General features: G+C 44.5%; 1 long non-coding RNA gene across 5 annotated transcripts; it reads right to left on the bottom strand.

The window, feature by feature from the left end:
* Positions 1-1,077: 1,077 nt before the first annotated feature.
* Positions 1,078-14,667, bottom strand: LOC146445369 (uncharacterized). 5 transcript variants are annotated; one of them, XR_014854773.1, is made up of 4 exons: positions 14,113-14,667; positions 12,956-13,544; positions 12,578-12,701; positions 1,078-1,729 (listed from the first exon to the last, which is right to left on the bottom strand). It is a non-coding gene; the product is annotated as an uncharacterized LOC146445369 (long non-coding RNA). The 5 variants fall into 5 exon arrangements; XR_014854774.1 differs by having other exon boundaries at positions 12,578-12,704; positions 13,166-13,544; XR_014854771.1 differs by having other exon boundaries at positions 13,166-13,544.
* Positions 14,668-14,690: the final 23 nt, after the last annotated feature.

The following is a 14,690-nucleotide window of genomic DNA, read 5'->3' as shown; positions in this document are numbered from 1 at the left end:
CTCACTCTCATTCATGTACTCCTCAGAGTTTCATGAAAAGAACACTTGCAGCATATTACTTCTTAGGGTTTCTTCAGCTCTGAAATACCTCCAAACCTCATAATATGACCCAATGTCTAATTTCCCTAGGCTGTCTTATGTCTAGGCTGGGATGTAAGTGCCCTGCTGGGAACTGGAAATAGCCTTAGTGCTAGGTACTCTATTCGAGGTGCTGGTGTCAGGCCATTTAAGATGTCTGAGAGTGATTACATGCATCACCATCTTACTTTAATAAAATATATATAATACCCCACTTCCCATTTCCTTCTAATGTCAGCAGCTAGTGTGAATTGCTTTGCTGATAAAAAGTGCAAAGGGCTGGTTTTTTACCTTTTAATCCAATTCTCTCATAGAGAATGTTCTGTAGGGTTGGTGACTTAACACTGAAATTACAAGAGTTTAAAACTGGATTTCAATCATATGTTGAGAATTCATTGTTTCAGCACAGACAAGTTAATCATTTGAACTTGTATTGCTGAGTGCTGTGCAGGAAGCTGAATGAGTTCACATGAATTTGGGAAACCACTGGTAGAAACAAGTCCCAAATCTGGTCAAAATATTCTCACTCCTGTCTGCTGGTGGCGTTAAAGGCCTTCCCCTCTTCACCCACCCAAAAGAGAGGAATGTCAGGGGAAGTTTTTTCTTGAAAGGGAAAGTAAATGTCTACCTACTATTCAACTTTGCCACTTTTTTTTGGATTACAGCTCTACTGTGCACTGTGATGTACAAAAATCACTGTATTGCTGATTATAAGTTACAGTAAGAGCAATTAAGTCATCTGTGCATGACCTATAAAAAAGACCCGGCATAAATGGAGAGCCTGTGTGTGAACATTTCCAGCTTCTGTGCTCGTTGAATTTTGCATCCAAATTTTGCAGCCTGGGCTTCTCTCCAAGCTTGACAAATGTTAATTAAAAAAAGAAGGAGTTGGTTGATGCTGTGCTGCCACACTGGCCGTGTGCCACTCGGGGATGTCAATGCTGCAGTGTGCCCCTCAAGGCAGCTGCACGTGCATGCGCACAGCCCTGCCCGGGCACACGCTGGCCTCTCCCGTGGCTGGGACCAGCAGCGGAACAACACGCCTGTGAAAACCCTGGCCTGCTTCCTGCAGCCTCACTGCTTTCCCTTTGCTGATAAACTGGATTCACGTTTTAGGAAATGGTTGGGTGATACCTGGCGAAGGCTCGGTGTACAACTCAGGGAGAGTTAATCAGTACCTGTGAGGTTAAAGTAAACAGATAATGAGCACTGGCTTTACTGCATGGCTACTGCTTATAGGTAGGGACTTTCCACAGAAGCCTTGGAAATAGCAAAGGTTATTTTCATCTTCTATTTCCTCCTTTCGATGTATTTTTTTCATTCAGCAAATGCCATTACCAGGGCTTTCTCATGTATTAGCTAATACTTAGCTATTGCTCCAGGGCTTGGTGTTGCTGGAAACGTCTGTCTTTCAGCCTCCTAGTAACAGCCCTACCATTTCGCAATTATTCCCACGCAGCACTGGAATGAGCAGGGTTGAGAGCTTTTTATTGAGAGTAAGTAACTATTTGAATAATGCTAGTCTTTCACTTACTGCCTAGTTTTTACTCTGTTCTTTCTCACTCCTGGTCTTACTAAATAGGAGTGGCTGTATCTCCATACTCCATCCCAGAAGTCGCAGAGATGCTGGCCACTCACATGCCTCAGCTACCTGTGTAAAAATCAACAAACATGAATATTTTAAGGCCAGAAAGACAGAATAATTATTTCTAGTAATATTCCTCTTGATAATGCACTAATTGCAATTGTTCATTCAAAAATATTGTCCTGTTTCTGTGGTTTTTAAAGGATGACAATACCTCAAATGACGCCTTAGTGTTATTCAATAGTAACACAAAGAATTAAACTGTGTTGTCTAGGCATCCCCTGGACATGGAAAAATGTTTCACATCCTTCCTCTAGTTTTAAGGCAGAAGTTTCTCATTTTATCTTGGTAGAGGGGCTCTTGCAAGGTTTTAGAGAGTTCTTGTCCTTCTTCAGCATTGCTTGTCCATGAGCATTTTAGCTCCTTTCAAATAATACATTTGAGAAAGAATACCAGTATTCAAAAAAGAAAGCCAGTAAACAAACCAAGGAGACACACTATCTGTGAAAATTTTCCAGAAACTAGTGCCAAAAAACTGGTGCAGAAGGTTTCAAAAGGTTTGACAGCATCTGTTGAACAGTGTTTCCTTTGTTACAGGAGGTTCACAAGTTCCTGGTATGATGGCAGGAAGGATTTCTGCTGCGTTTATCAAATGCTGTCTAACAACAGTAAAAACAATGAAAACACTGATCTTAAAAGTGTCACTCATTAATTTTGTACTAATTTGTCCAGCAACCTTCTCATTACAGCCTTCTGTAGAGTGCCTGCAAACTCAAGTAAGACATTCTTGAAGATTTTTATCATCTTCAGCTATATAATATTGACAATGAAGAATAAAAAATACTGTTCTGAGAAGACTTTTCCTGGGACAGAAAAAGTATACTCTAGGTGTGGCGGGTTTGGAGGTTTTTTTCTGTAAGTAGTCCAGTATGCTGACTTTTCTGTTTGAATAAGAACATACCTGTTAGTATGTTTGGGTTTGTGAGAACTCTTATCTAGAAAAGGAATTGCAGATAACTGTGTTAGGGAAGATAACTCAAAGTCAGTTCAGTTTTCTCTCAGTTGTGAACAGGATTGATAAACAAGCAACAAATTCTTATGGACAGAATGAAAGAGTTTCCTTTAAAAAGCTCTTCCATATTATCTTGGCAGAAATGTAGAAAACATGCCTTCACTTAGTGATTTGCTGCTTCTAGGTAATCTTCATTCCTACGAAGTGCACAGTGTACTCCTCTGTGATGATGTTTCCCTCCAAATAATTGGAAGTTTGACAACATGACCTGAATATAAGGGATGTGGTCAGTCCATCTGAGCATCTGCTAAGCTGGGTGGAACTGACTCGGTGTGTCTCTGCAGGGCGCCACCTGTGAGCAGCCACTGCTGACACCAATCCAGTGCGGGTTTCAGAAGATAAGAAACAGGAAGCTGGTCCCACTTCCTGTCAGAGAAACCTCAACTTCTGCAGAGCTTAAGAAAACCCTGTACGAGACTGTAGAAGGCTGGGCAGACTGAATTTGCTAGTACAGCTACATATCGAGAGAAGGTGAACACCATGGTGTTTGTCACCCTTCTGCTAAAAGCAGCTAATCAAAACTCAGCGTCTTGTTGATTGCTGTAATCAGGGGGAGGAGAAAGTGGTGGAGAAGCCAAGTAGTAACTTTTTTGCCCAGAATGAATTAAAGAGCAGAAAATACAGAACCTGCTCACAAATTCAAGTATTCTTCTGGTAGAGTTGATCTCTTGACTAGTTTTTGGGGTCAGGCTAAATGTTCTGAGTAAGGATTGGCTTTCCTACCTCACCTATGTTTTTTTAGTTCTTCACCACCTCTCTCTTCTCTACATGCAATAACCTTTATACCTAAAGCCTCAGAATTTTGGATGGATCACTTATCTCTGTCTGGAGGACAGACATTTTTATGTTGCACCTTTCAAAACCCCTTATATGTCAACCACCTGCTTCTGGAAAAAACTTCCTTTTTATCTGCACCACAAAGAGCTGTATTGATACCCAGAGTTTCAAAGCAGTTTAACTTGACCTTTACCAGCATAAGGTTTGGCTAGGAGGAGGGAACCTTTCATTTGTGAAAAAGAGTTGTTCTGTCCAGTGGTGGAAGAAAAGCAGCAACGGAAGAAGATATGGCCACACAATGTATCTTCTAGAAAGCTGTAATATTCCCTGCAGAATCCAGATTTTTACCCTGTGCCTACATATTGTGGAGTGTCCCTAAATACCCGAATCCTGATTTTAGTAGAGTGACCCCAACATAAAGCTTCAAGAATATAGCAATGAGCAAGACCTATGGCATACAGAAAGATCTTTCAGTGCACAACAGTAACTAAGTCTGCATTTGAGACGAAACGTGTAATTTATTTTTTAGAGACTTTGAATACAAAATACCAGTTTATCAGTGTGAGGGACCTTCTGACAAGCGGCAGATAAAGCTTTACTGTGATGCAGAAAATGCAACAACGATAAAGGGTTATGAAGTCTTCTTATGACAATTCATCCTCTATTTCATCCTAGAAAATGCTGATACTGCCTTTTCACTATGTCTTAAGTGTGCCAGCTCCATTATACAGATCCTGATCTTTAAAACATGCTTTGGCAAATGTATCCTTTGTGGCACTTGTGTGATAGATTATGCTTAACTCAGTGCCATAATTGTTTACAACACACCACAGTCTTCCACTGCGTGAAGACACATTTATTACAGACAATGGTGCCAGTGCTGATCTGTTCTTATTGGCCATTTCAAAACAAAAGCCAGACAAAAAGGCATCTGTTTTCAGTGGCTGGTCAGGTTAGTACTGGAAGTCACTTCTTGGTGCTTTTCACCCTATGCTAGAATACAGCTGCCCCTTTTACTGAGGACCACCTCCCTAGAAGAGCTGCAGTGGACTCAGGCTAATTCTAGCACTGACCTGCCTTTCACAAGCTGCTCAGGCAAATTTTCACACTGAGTCATTAGAGCCCTACAAATGGTTTATAGAGCTAAAACATCCAAGAGTGTCAAAATGAGTCACATTTTTCAAGTGACAATTGCTATTTTGAGTGACTGTTTTGCATTATACTTACCAGGACATGCAGGAAACAACTGTTTAAGCTTTCCTGTTTTTTGAGGTTCCCAGCACATGACCAGCCAGGGCGGTTATATCACTCAGCCACACCTTGCTCTTACCCAGAAATCATATTCCCAGGAATACATGTCACCCTATCAGGAGGGAGTGACTCTGGGTTTCTACAAAAAGTTGTTTCAGCCAAAGAAGGGTATTGCTTTCAGCCTGACTTGCAGACTGTACAGCCAGTGCCTCTGCCTTGGAGATGGCTGAGACTCTACAGGTATCTGCAAGAATACCAGCATGCAGAGGGAAGAAAGGCAAGGTTAAGGACACAGTAGGTCTGATAATTCCCTTGGAAGACAAAAGCTGGTGAATGCAAAGAAACAGTTGGACATGGCCACGCAGAGAAACAATTCCAGAAAAGAAATGGTAAGGCTGCAACATGGGAAAAGTCAGCAGGTGGAGGAGCATGTTTCTGTGATGCAGAGGGGCAGAAGGGATTTCTACATTTGTGGAGAAAAGCCAGCAAGGAAGCAAAAAAGCACTGGAATGAGCATATTTGCTATGAGAGTTAACAGTGAGAAAAGCACACGATAGGAAAAAGGTGCAGCTTGTTTAAAGAAAGAGGTAAAAAAGAGGTATTGAGGGTAGGGAGGACAGACGAATGAGAAATTAAAGTTCTCTACAGCCTTAACATAAGCTAACACAAGTCACAGGACATGCCCACCAGCCTATGCCCACACACAAACACCACAAACAAACAAACAAACAAACAAACAAACAAACCTGTTTACCACAGCTACCTTTGGTGTCCAAAAGCCATAAGAAGAAATGAATGGAAGTAAAGAGAGGAGAAAAAGCAGAGTGGTTAAAAGGTTAGGTGAGGACATGAGTCTAAGCCACTTCAGAAACAGATACACAAGCAAAGGAAATTCTAAACGGAAGAAGAGGAAGGGGGGAGGAGGAGGAAGGCAGAGACCAGTGAGCTGAGTATGCAGGAACAGTGCTGGGTTCCACATAAACCTCCTTTGTTAGCAGCTCTTCCAGTTCTGTCTGTGAATAGCTGGAGCAGTTCCCACTCTTCTGCAGGGAGATACTGCATTATTTGCTGCAGCCACAATGAAACAGTTAAGTGCAGTGTAAACTCTTGCAGTAGTACAAGCAAAGCCCTACTCATAACAGCTACAAGCCTTGTTTGGCTACAGCCTTGAAGAGAAGGGGAGAAAATTCTTAAAGTAACCCTTTCCAGGGCACTGTGTTTTCCCTCTGCTTTTTTCTTGTTTCTCTTTAGAGATGAGCTGCATTTAACTGCTGCTAATTGGTAGACAAACATGATTTAATTATTTAATGTTGCATATTTTGTATGATTTTGACAAGTAATAGGGACATTTCAAACAAAATTAAAGCTGTTTTACATTTTTTTCAGTTGACCAATGGTACCTCCAGCAGAGTTCCTGTTTAATACTTTTCAACAGGACTTCCCTTTTCTTTCCTGTTTGCAAGTTCAAATTTGTTGTCAAAGAGCAGAACCCACAATTACCACTTCAGGCAGGTTTAAAGACAGTTATAGTTAAACGAAACTTAGTTGAAAAAGCATCTGTTGCAGATTTGCTCCTTGAGGAGAGCCATAAACTAAATCTAAAGTAGCCTTTTGTAACTCAGAAAATTAATTTCATCCTTGTTTCTTCTTTATCCCTACTCCAAACTGAAGACTTGTGATGACAGGTTAGTTGAAAATATTCATGTGTAACCAAATTCAGGTAGAAAAATGTCCACGTGAGGAGGCCAAAATGCTGTACAAACCAGTAGCAGAGTTCCAGCTAGGGTTCAGCTGGAGCACTGCCTGCATCCCTGGCATCCTGCCCCAGAGTCACAGACCAGCCATATGTCTGTGTGCCCTGGGCCTGGGCCAGTCTGCCTGGGAAGACTCCTGGCTCCACGGAGATCCACCAAGCTGGAGATGGCAGTGCCTCCTGGACTGCCTACACAGGCTCTGAATGCCTCAGCAGCCCCAGCTCCGAGATCCGCTCAGCTGTACAGGCAGGCATTGGGATGAAGCCTGTCTGGAGATGGAGCACTCTGCCGGACAGTTCCAGTGGGAAAAAGCAGACATACGGCCTTGGGACTCCAGCTTTCCTGCTGGCATAAGCTGAGCTAACTAGAAGCTGCTCTGTGTGTATTCAGCTGCCCATTTTGTTTCCTCATCTGCACGTTTCTGTCACTTTCCTTCATGAGTTGCCGATGCACAGCAGTGTGGTGAGCAGGAACAGCTCACAGATCAGGCTGAAAACTAATCTGCTGGGAGCCCCCTCTGCCCATCTACCCCCTGCAGTCGGCTCAGCAGCCCCTTGGGGGGATACAGAATGGGAAACAGGAAAGGAAGGCAGTGGGGAATTTTCTGTTGGCAGTGTACAGTTAAACCAGCTTGCACTGGTGATCTAGCTGCTGCCAGCAATGCCAGTCTGTGATTCTCCATTAGCCCTTACTGGGTCCTACCAGTACTCAAGAGTTTCACTACAAAGGCAGGCAAACAGTACATAAAGACTAAAACCAAAATACTCTGCTAATTATTCCAGTACTTAGTTTATCTTACATTTGAATTTATTCTTGAGAGGCTCTGTCAGAGAAATTATTAAATGATCCCACCTCCACCTCACAAAAGCTTTTATTTTTAAGACACAATAGATTCCTTGCTGGCCACTTTCCTCTGGACTCTCATGATTATAATTTTGAAAGACCTTCATGGCTAAATTAAACATTGGGGAAAAGAAGGGCAGCATGCCAGCCACTTTATCTCATACTGTTATAATAATAAAGATCTTGTGTAGTATTATTACCCTTTTATACTAATTTTGGCCTTTTCACTGTTGTCTTGGAACATCTCCTTTGTCATTCATTGATTTTATTCTTAATAATAGCATTGCACTGAAGCACAGGCTAGGCTGAGTCTCATGGACAACTATACAAGCCAGCGCAATCCCATTCAGCCACAGTGCTTTTCAGTGTCATATCTATTGTCTTCAGTGCAAGTTGCACCTCCTCTCTCTCTCTCCATTAAGGGCTCTAATATGTGCAGGGAATGGGAGCTCAGGGAGTCTGAGCTATAATAGACTGGAGGCTGAGAAGGCAAGAAAGTAAGAACTATTGTATACATTTGCCCTTGTCCCCAGGCATCCACATCTGGGCACTGTCATTACAGGACATGGGGCCAAACTGCTTTCAGGGCAGACCCAGCACATCCAGTTCAAATATTCTACAGAACCTGAATTTGGCTCCACAAAGAGGTAAATATTAAACCCCAAATCTCATGGAGTTCTTGCCATCGACTGAAGCTTTGTGATTAGCAAACTACACATCATCACAAATCACATTGCACACTCACTGGGGAAACATTCCTCAGTTCTGTTTCCCTATTCAAGCAGCTTCATGTGCTACTCATAATGCTCTACAGAAATGGCATACATGACATTACATGCACAGAAAGTGTCTCTAAAAAAATTAAACACTTGCTAATCTTGTGGGGACATTGTGCTGAAAGTGGTGTATTCATCAAAAGAAAACCAATTCCATTTCATGCAAGCTTATCAAGAAAACATACACAATATGCAAGCATTTCACAGCTGCCAAAATAGATCAGTCTAATTTCTTTTTTTAGCTAGAAGGAGAAATATAACCAGGCAAAGCTGTTGGAAGCCAAGAAGACTATTAAAAAAAAAAAAAGAAAAAAAAAGAAACCATCTACAATTTCATCCAAAGGCAGAGGAGTTTGTCAGTGAAATCAAGCACTTGGCCAAGGGACACAGTTGTGACATTAATGTGGCCACGTGAGGCATGTGAATTTACTGGTGGACTGTCTGTAATCCTGGGAACTAGACCTACAGAAAACATTTTGTGCAGTTCTGTCTTTATCTCTCCCATCCTCCCCCCTCTCTATGCCTTTCTTGTCCCTCTCCCATACAACAACTGGTTGCATGCTAACAATATTTTTCTTTGTGCCTTTGCAAATACCATTAGATCCAAGCATATCTCATGGAATTTGAGGCTATCATCTGTTCACATGTACGGGGTAGTCAACAACTTCCACAAGACAACCATTCTCCTCACCCAGCTTTCATTTGCTTAAAAACATCTCAGGAATTCTTATGAATTGATAAATTGTTTTTAATTAGCACCAAGAGAAGCCCTCCCACTTGCTGCTTAAACTGCACCCAACCTGCATGCCATTAGAAACCATTCAGCCCAAAGAGAGGCCAGATGTCAAAATAATTTACAAAAAATGACTACTGAAAAAGAGATTGTGGGCAAGGTGGCTGGATTATCCTGCCCAGTTGGAGACTGAGAGCTGCGGAACCAAGATGGAGGACAAAGTGTTTGGGGTGTCCAGCCTGGAGAAAAGGAGGCTCCAGGGAGGCCTTAGAGCAGCCTCCCAGTATCCAAAGTGACCTGCAAGAGAGCTGGACAGGGACTACTGACAAGGGCAGGTAGTATTAGGTGAAGGGGGAATGGCTTTAAACTGGAAGAGAGATTTACATTGGATGTTAAGAAGAAATCACTGTGAGGCTGGTGAGACACTGGAACAGGTTGCCCAGAGAAGCTGTGGATGCCCCATCCCTGGAAGTGTTGAAGGCCAGGTTGGATGGGATTTTGAGCAATGTGATCTAGTGGAGCTGTCCCTGCACGTGGTGGGGGGGTGGTGGGAGTTGGAACTAGACAATCTTTAAGATCTTTAAGAGCCCTTCCAACCCAAACTCTTCTATGATTCTAAGGGCTGCACAGTTCTTGCCTGGGCTCTGCTAGGAAGCTGAGTGGAGAGGGCACAGTCTCCTTCTGGGGATGGCATGGGAGCTGACACAAGAATGAAGGCTCCAGGACATATACCTGGGAATCAACACTTTTTTGTTCTCTGGGAGAGGGCAGTTAATGGCTTACTCCAGGAATAAGTGATCCATGTCCAGCAGTAGATCCCCATGCAAATAGTCCTTACAAACACTATGGGAATATGCTTACATTTTTCTGTGTATGTGGTGCAGTCACTCTTCAGGCTTTTGTGGGTTCCCATTACTTAATTATCCTCTTGGGACCTCAGTTATTGCCTCTGAGCAGGCTGATATGTCCCCATCTAGGTATTCCTTAGATGAAAGCAGTGATATGATAATTACTACAGTACCATCGTGGTGCAAATGGACTGCCTTTGCTTGGTTACCTACCACAGATTTAATCCATGAGTATAACAGTCTTCTCTTTGTGTTTTCACAGCCTGGCTCTTCAAAGGAAGACCTTTTGTTTCCATCCAGGATGATAAATGGGTTTTAGCTTTATTTTCTCAGAGGGAAGCTTATGTGATTGTACTGTCTGTCATCTGTCTACACCGATAAGTTTTTAACTGCCACAGCCAATTATAATTATTTCCAAAGACAAAAACTGCCAGAGGCAGACATCTCCATGATAATTATATTTCTATGGATTTTGTGAAAGACAGCAGCAGACTGGGTTGGGGCTAAGGAGGAGGAGGAGGGAGAGGACAAAGCACAAGACCACACTGAGAGTGTGCTGTGTCAAGGAAGTCTGGGAGGCCTCAGCTGATCCTCAGCCCATCCTGGCTGAAGGCAGGCAGCCAGTCAGTCTGCAGCACTGGACAGTCAGTGGGCATGGGTGTCTCCAGACATCTCACAAGACATACCGTTCTTGCCCATGGGTGTGATTTCACAGGGGGCATCACTGTGGCTACAGCTGCTGCGGTGCAGAGGGGGAGCAGGCACAGACCTTCTTTCTGCTGGCTGTGATGCAGGAAACATCTTGTTGTTTTGATGCAGGAAGTGGCACTGTTTTGCCCTGGGCCTTCACTTGCAGGCTGCAAAACCTGAGTGGTGGCTGGGCTGGGCTGGTAGGTGCCCCCAGGCAGGACGGATGGGCAAAGTGCAAGGCACGGTCAGCATATGCTCCATGCTGTGACTAATTGAACATAATGGGTGCATTGCTAACAAAGACTTGTAGTGTGTGGGACAGTGTGTTCTCTGTGCTCAGAGACCTGCCAGCCACTAATGAAAGCTGCTAAGGCCAGCTTTGTAAATGCTTTTAGGTGACTGAGCCAGATATTTGAAGACAGGTAGAGCCTAATTCTCTCTGACATCAAAAGGGACTCTGACTTGCAGTGCATGGGAAGTCGTGTCTTTAAACAGCTTTAAAGCTCTGAACATTTCTCCTTAAATATTTTAGAAGAATTGACCCTCTCTCTGAGTGAATCTTGCCTGAAATGAGAGCTTTCTGGAACCCTTGAGAACTGAGTAACTCAACTGAACCATTCTGTGGAATGATAGATACTGCTTCACCATTACAGGACATTCTTGGAAGGAGCAAAATGCCTAAGGTGAAAGCAGATCACCATCTTCACTGCCTAGCTACCATGACATGTAATTCCTTTTGGCTTGTCAATAACCTGATCCAGTTCTCCAGCTCTCACGTAAGTGGAGGGCAGCAGCATGTAGCCCCCAGGTTGCTCTACCCGGCTGTCTCAGCTGTGGCCTGCAGCAGGTGTTCAGTGACCTCAAACACAAATCTGCATCCAGGAACCATCACGGCAGGAGACCTGCACAGGCTGGACTTTCACCCCCCACTAAGTCACTGATGTCACTACGTTGCCTGATGAATGCCAGCAGCTACAGCAGCAGGTGAATAACAGCAGCAGGTGAAGAAAGGAAATGCAAAAAAATGCACTCAAATACACAACAGGAGTAGAAAGGGAGCAAGTGAAGAAGGGGAGGGTGGGAAAATGAACGAAGCACTGTTTCCCTAAAATAGTTTGTTTTGAAATGGAGGACAAATAACTGCATTTTAGCCCTACCAAACAGCTGTGAAAGGTTAACACTTCTTCACAGCATTGCTTTATTTTTGCCTAGGTCTTCAGCAACTATTACTCAAAGTTAATTCAGGCTTTGGCCCTTGGGAACTTATTTAATGTGCTAGAGCTTAGAAGTCCATTAATATTTATAAATGTCACTTGAATTCCATTTTTACCTTCTTACCCAGGCAGGAGCACTCATAAGAAAAAAATATTGTTGCTTTTCTTTTCCTTTAAAATTTTTTCCCCGTGTTTTTGTTGTTTTTCTTTTTAGAACTGTAGTAAGTTCAGGGTTGAGCCTGTTCTAAAAATGTCATATTCTATAGAGCTGTGATGTATAGTTTTGCTAGCCTGCCTATGCCCCCAAGAAGGGCCTAAGAGTTAGATGTTAGGCCTGGAAAAATGGAGATGGTGTCTATTCTCAGCTCTGCCAGTGGCTAATTATGCAACCTTAGTCAATTCATTTAACCTCGGCATGCTTTGGTTTCCAGATCAGAAGCGAAAGGGATAAAAGGCTCCTCTGAGAATGCTATGTGACGTCTGAGGGAGAAGAAGGTATCACCCATCACGCTGCTGCCCTGTGAGCTCTGGGTGTGGGTGGTTTCTGTGTCAGGACAGAGTACCTATGGCGAGTGAGTCTGGCAACACCGATGGACGCCTAGCCACTGCATTTCCTGCCAAGGGAAACAGCCCTCACAGTCGGTTTGACAAATCACAGCTACAGACACCCTTTGCTTTAGGCACTCAGGCTTTTATGTCACTCTTCAGCAGTTTCCTGCCAGCCACAGCAGGCGCTGCCTCCTGTACATTTGCTTTTGTATGTCATTCCTGCCTGCCACAGCTTCACTTGCTGACCCCAGAGAGTGATCAATGGCACTCCAAAGAGCTGTAAACCAGTATAAAATGGCAGATCAGTGCCTAGGAGTGGTAATAAAATAAGTTGCCTAATTTAAAGACCAGAAGTGTGCCCTGGAAGTCAAAAATGAGAGACTCAGTCAGTTTTCAAAATATATTACCTCTCACTTTTGGAGCACTTGGACTTAATACACAAGTCAGCTTTGGGGATGTGCTTTTCATGGCTGCTGAGATGTGTTTCTCTATGAGCTTCTACAGCATGCATGCACTACGTGAAGAGAGATGCTGCTGGGCAAAAGAAGAGTGATGTTAGAAAGTGGTTTAAAAGCATGCAGCTCTTGTATTACAGTGGGGTTTGCTCTGTGTTGCTGGTTCAGAATGAAAAGCAGAGCTGCCCAACCTTTGTTTCAGTGGGCATCTAAATTGCCTTGTGCTGCACAATCCTGCTGCCTGAAACCATCAGCAAGCAGAGGCATTGCAGACATTTCTCAGCAGCAGAAGACAGAGCATTACAAAACGAAGTATTTGCAGGTGCATACCTAGCTGGATAGCACAGCTACCTCCAACACAATCTGGGAAACTGCATGCAAAGTGTTATATTTGAGGGATTTGTGAGACCCAGCTCAGTAGTACCGGAGGCAGCAGCACCTGAGGGAGCAGTGCTCTCCCACGCGAGGCTGCTGGCCGTATGAAATTTCCCCATGCGCGCTGTTTTGCTTCTAGGCCAGCGTGGGTGTGATATGTGTTACCTTAGCAACAGGGACAAGTGCGTGCTGCAGCTGTAGCCTTCTCCTCTTTGCAGCAGGAGAGCATCCCCGGTTTTCTTACAGAAAGTGCTGCGCAGCTCCCCACAAAGGGGACTCCAGAGCTGTGGCTATCACCGTGCTGGTGCTCAGGGCACAGACAGATCTGAGCTACCGCTGACGCAGACATGTCTTCCCTGCCATCCCCTGCTCCAGCTCATCTCTTCTGGCCTCCAGAGAGCATCATCTGAGTCAGACTGGCAGGAGCAGGATCAGCAGCTCTGTGCCAGCCCCCTCCATCGTTTCTGGAGTCAGATGGCTCCCACTGCTCAAGGCTTTTTACTCAACTTGAATGCCGGAGGATGTCTGAGTGCTTTGTGAATATCTGCAGGAAACAAACGTGGCAGTCAAGGCATCGGTACCCATTAATCACTTAGGGAGGGCTGAGGGAGAATTGAAGAGAAACTCAGGAAGCAGTGGGGTATCTGTGGGGTAGAACCACCCAAGCCAATATGGATGTTGCAAAACCCCAGAAATGCAGTAAACCCAAGTGAGACATAAAACCTATGGAAATTCAGTTTCTCACAGACCTTTAGTTCTGCCCTGGCTTTCGTCCTCTGTTGACCTTTGGGACTTGTAACAACATTATAAATATATCCATATCTATAAATGTACATAAATGTGTGTGTTCCCCAAATACATTTAACAGTCCTTTTTATAATGCTTCACCAATGCTTCTATGCTTGAGAACAAAGTAGGCATAGATTCAAAATTTTAAGAAAATTCTACATTAAAAAGTTCTAAAGAGGGCTATTCTTGGGAAAAAGAAACAAACTTGTTGAAACATTTCCTGAAATAGTCGAATGTATCTATTACTGCAGACGTAGGAAAAGGGAGCATTTATCGTCGCTTTTAAGTGCAGTGGAACAACTGATCCCTTCGAAATTCTTCACCTTTTTGGAACACTTGGTGTTTCACTTGCACTGAGGGCATATAACCGCAGCCAGGAGCAAAGGTGTCCCTGGCAGGGCCGGTTTTCCACAGGCTTTCACCGACGAGGAGGATCCCCTCAGCTCCCCGAGGGGATCAGCGTCAGCTGACTGAGGGAGGGAACGCGGGAAACGAAAGCGCTCCCTCCGTCCCCTCCCGCCTCCGCCGGGCCGCGGCCCTGCCCGCCAACGGGGTTTACCCTTCGCAAAATCAACAGCTTTCCAAATCAATAAAGCGGCAGAGGAGTCACCCTGTCAGCGCTTCCCCCTTTAGTGCAGCCGGCACCTTCCCCTGGCAGCCATTTTATCCGGCACCGAACGCGACCCTCTCCGCTGGGCGTGCGGGGAAACGCGACCCACAACACCACGGCACGGGGCTCGGGGGCTGGTAATTACTTTAAAAAGACACACACAATCCCCAGCACCAGGCCTTATGCCGGCGCACCCCACGGGCTCCTGCGGTGTCCCGGCGGGGCGGGGGCTGTCCGTGCAGCCGGGGCCGTCCCGCGCCCCGCCCCCGCGCCAGCGGCCTCAGCCAATCA

Source organism: Lichenostomus cassidix, chromosome 1 (genome assembly GCF_008360975.1).
Source record: "Lichenostomus cassidix isolate B80296 chromosome 1, HeHo_3.0, whole genome shotgun sequence".
In the NCBI taxonomy this organism is placed as follows: Eukaryota; Metazoa; Chordata; class Aves; order Passeriformes; family Meliphagidae; genus Lichenostomus; species Lichenostomus cassidix.
The sequence above is the reverse complement of the archived record's forward strand: the minus strand, read 5'-3'. Positions and strand labels throughout refer to the sequence as shown.